General features: G+C 47.8%; 1 pseudogene; it reads right to left on the bottom strand.

The window, feature by feature from the left end:
• Positions 1–865: 865 nt before the first annotated feature.
• On the bottom strand, positions 866–3,994 carry LOC127784228 (uncharacterized; annotated as a pseudogene).
• Between the last annotated feature and the right edge of the window lie 540 nt (positions 3,995–4,534).

Below are 4,534 nucleotides of genomic sequence, written 5' to 3'. Positions count from 1 at the left end.
CAAGGCCTAACCCAAGTGTCGGTTGCAGCCTACATGCTTGCCGTTATTACCTCTAACTAGCATACACACTGCCCGGGAATTAATCTATTTTAGCGAAGGATCGTCGCTGTGAAGCCCGGGCAGCTGCACGGGAGGTGAATTCGCCACTGGCCATGCTGATTAGAAATATAATTCTGAACATTGTGTGCTTAAATTTGGAATGATGGGTTGCATGTGTTTAGGTGCAAGAAAATCGAATCAAATTGTTTCAGGTTTTTATTATGATCCCACCGAAACTTATAGCTTGTGGTCACTTATGTCAACAATTTTTAAATGCAAACAATATCTGTAAAATTTCAGTGCAATAACCACAATCAAATTGTTTCAGATTTCAGTCACAAATGGATATCAAATCTTATTAGCCTAAATAGAATTCAGTGCATGCTTTGTAACTTTGTTTTTCAAAGAAACATCACTTAAATAAGTAAATCAGTACATGCTCTTTTTTTTTATTTAGCACTAAAAGGAGTAATCAGCATGGCAAATTCAGAACTAACAAAGCCAATTGACAGACATACCATTCTTCAAGATCAGGATGCACATCAGTCTTGCCGGCCGCAGGAGGATGGAAAGCAGAAGAGCCAGGCATGGCTTGTGGCTGTGGAGAAGCAAGCCAAGCTGTCGGTGGCGGCGGGAACCCGAGACCTCCATATGGATATGGCGCTGCCTGCGACGTAGGAACAGCGAATGGAGCAGTAGAGCTCACGACGGCCTGAGGAGGCGGCGCTACCTCCCTCTTCCTCCGACGAGACATGGTGTTGGTGGTGGGGAACTAGGGTTTTAGGCAGGAATTTCTTGCGGGGGCGGGAGAGATTATAGAAGGTGGAAGAGGAGCGGGTCTGTGGTCGAGGTGGCTGTCGATTCGGTGGCCGCCGGAAGAGGGAGATCGGAAGCGGCGGAATATGGCGATGGGGAATTTTAGAGCAACTAGATTTCTCTGTCATATAGGTAGGCAATTTCGCGAGCGGGAGAGGGAGAGGAGAAGCGCGGGAACCGCGCGGGAGGGAGGGGAGAAGCGCGGGAGCCAGGGGGATAGATTGCGTCGCGCGCTGAGAATCGAGGAGGCGGCGGCGATTGAGAGAGAGGAAGGGAATCTGGAGAGGAGGGCGATGCGGACGGGGAGGGCGATACGGATGGGGGAGGGCGATACGGATGGATAGTGTGATCCCTGTGGTTGTGTGGGACCCGCATTGTGTTTTTTTAATCGCTGAGTGCGGCTGCAGGCGAGCGATGCGGAGTAAAAAAATCGCTATCGCCGGGCTACAAATTAGTCGGTCGTTCTCTTCTCTCTCTCTTCACTTCTCTCCCCTCCACATAGGAATAGGATGATGTGGCACAGTTTTGTAGCCCGCTGAGTCAGTTTATTGTACCTGCTCTAACAGACATGAAAAAAAAGGGGACAATAATGGTCTCTGCAGGAGCTAGCAAAAAAAACTGTTTCCTTTCAAAATAAATAACGTCAATCAATTGCTGTAGTGACTGATAACTATAGATATTCCCGGAGAGAAGATGAAGCGAGCTGCCAAAGTAGTGTTGCCCAATCATCAAAGAGAAATGGTCACAGCTAAGAATGTTAAGCCCTTCTCTGTTTTTTTTTTGGATAAAGTGATATTACCCCAGCTTCTATTGAAAGCTGAATAAGAGTTTTAAGGTAACATAAAAGGTTGCTTAGCAGCTTAACAGCGCAGCGAAGAGATCTCAAACCATAGCCAAAAGCTTAGACAACATTGAGCCAACACTACCCTATCCAACACAGAATGAAACCAAAAGATCACTGAACATTCGCTAACTAAATTCCTGACGACAGCATCCAGTCTTTCAACTGCAGAACAAAAGCCAGCTACCACTTTATCTCTGTCCACCACTCAAACAGAATGCTCCTGGACTGTTACAAGAAAATGAATTTGTAAAGCGCCAAACTAGTATTTGAAGGGAACTTATGTTCAATTGACATCTTATTTCTTAACCACCAAATAGACTCAGTGCAGCAAATACATACAAAAGTTGCAAAAAGAAAAGAAAAAAAAAAGATATAATCAACAGTTTGTTATTGTCTGCGTAATTCTCCTCTCAAGAGTTGTTGAGAAGTAGGGAGTTCATCATTGAATAACTGCCATAAAAAACTTTGATTTTCATTGGAAGTCTACATATCCAAAGTCTTCTCATCCTTTGGTTTATAACCCATCTATGCGCCATGAAACATGAAACTTTATAGACATCTGACAGAAAATCACACCAAAATTTTCAAACACCCATCGAATTCTATCCTCCCCGTCTGCAAGCAGGACATTTGCCAGCAAAGCCATTAACTCATTCCGTTCTAGCATTTGCAGCTCCACGAATCCCAAAAGTGCCCTAAAAGGGATGTACCATTGTCCATCCTCACAGCAACTAAACACAGAGGTATTTGGTTCAGAACAAAGATCAAATAACTTTGTAAATCGACTACCACCTATACATCAGTCCACAATCTAGTGCTCCTGCTAAAAAGGAAATCGTCCAGAATCTAGTGCTTTTGTTTAAAAAATAATGTCCAGAATCTAGTGATTAGGCTTATACTTACTCTAACAGAAAATAGAAGAATTGCAATCTATCAAACAAATTAAACAGAGTATTACCTACTAAAACAGAGGAATTGCAATCTGGCAAACAAACTTAATATAATATTACCTAGTAAACTGATTCCATCATCCAGATGGAACCTGAAGATCATTTGCATCATCCCAGCTAGGTGTCGTCAGAGGTGCCAAACGCAACAAGAATGGAAATGCAGGACCCCTGAAAGGTTCATCCGAACCGTTGCGAAACATCTCCAGCTTCATGGTGCTGAGATTGAGGACGAGAAGATAGGAATTAGATTTCCTGATGGACCAGAACTCCATGTAGACATAGCCAGCCTTTGCACACGCACCCTCTTCATCCACTCCTCACTCCGCAGCTTCTTCAAGTACCCAAACTGATGCAACAATGAGATCTCCTTCTTAAGCAGCCATCCACCATTGATGGTGCCGCTACCGCTGCTGCGGACCCAGAGCTGAAGGTTTTGCTCCTGGCTGGACACGAGGCAGAGCCCACCGTGCTCCGCCATGTCAGCGACGCAGTACGACTCCCCTACCTGAAACGGCGCCACGATGACTGTCCAATTCATGGTGCCCACATCGAGCAGCAAGATCCTCTCCACGTTCTTGTTGTTCTTGGTGTTCGACCGCCAGTACACGAACCGGCCGGCGGACATGCCGTCGCGGTCGGTGAAGCGGTAACACAAATCCGCCTCCGCGTCGAAGTCGAACAGGGTCCATTTGTTGGTGCGGGAGGAGAACATGGCGGCGGATGTGTCGTCACAGATGCCGATGAGCCGGAACGAGGCGTCGGCGTCGTCGACGACAATGGCGTACCTGACCATGTGGAACGAGCAGCGGAAGGCTTGGGGCGGGCGGAAGAAGATGGCAGTCCGCGAGATGGGATCGTAGACGGCGAGGTCGAGCCCGTAGCGGCCGCGGGAGAGGAGAAGGCGGCCGCCGTCGCAGCCGCGGAGGCGCCACTCGTCGGAGTAGAAACCGCGGCCGTCGTCGTCGTCCTCGTCCGAATCGATATCGGGGAGGTCTTCGAAGAAGATATCGCAATCGGCGGCGGCGGATGCCAGATTGGGCTTACGGGCGGTGGTGCGGACGAAGTAGATGTTGGGGCAGTGGCGGGGGACGGGCTTGTCGCCGCGGTCGGTGAGGATGAAACCGACGAGCGGAGGACGGCGGAGCGGGAGGAAGCGCTGGAGAATGGTGGGGTCGGAGGCCGCGCGCCGCCAGCGCTTGCAGGAGAGGGCGGCATTGACGAGTGACGCCATGTTGGGGAGGCGAAGGAGTATCTTCCGGAGGAGGTCCACGCCGACGGCGTCGATCGGCGGCGAGGTCATCGGCTTCTTGACGCCGCCGCTCTCGCTTCTCACACACGGTTCCATCTCGTTCTCTCTTAGTAGAAGTCGCATCGTGGAGGAGTACGCATTTTATACAGTTGCCATTTCGGCGCGAAATACACTTTGGATTCCCGCCAAAAACTTTCCCAGCCATTTCTGCCGCCATATATGTTTTCGGTAATGGCATGATTCCGGGGTGTTTTTGGTAGTGGCAAGATTCGATGGTAGCAAAATTTTTGCTAGGTTATTGTTTGGAGACTAATTAAGCTTTGATAAGTATTGCATTGGAAGGAATGTCAAATAATTTGGCATGCCAATTTTTTTATTTAAACTACTCCACATTCCAAAATACTTCTATATTGATTTCTGCTCGTATTTTGAATGTATGTACACATCTCTTCATCCAAAAACATTTTGGGAAACAAGCAGAAATCGGTTGAGTTGGACAACGTCATAACATAGACGGTTAGAATTTCAGACTCGCCATTTGATTGGTAGGCCTAATATATGAGCCGACATGGTGTAGATTCCGTGTGTAGGGCTGAGGAGTTAGGTGTGAGCGAAACCTACATGTGATTTTGGGCT

This window comes from Oryza glaberrima, chromosome 9 (genome assembly GCF_000147395.1).
Source record: "Oryza glaberrima chromosome 9, OglaRS2, whole genome shotgun sequence".
NCBI lineage: Eukaryota > Viridiplantae > Streptophyta > Magnoliopsida > Poales > Poaceae > Oryza > Oryza glaberrima.
This window is presented reverse-complemented; position numbering and strand designations above follow the sequence as displayed.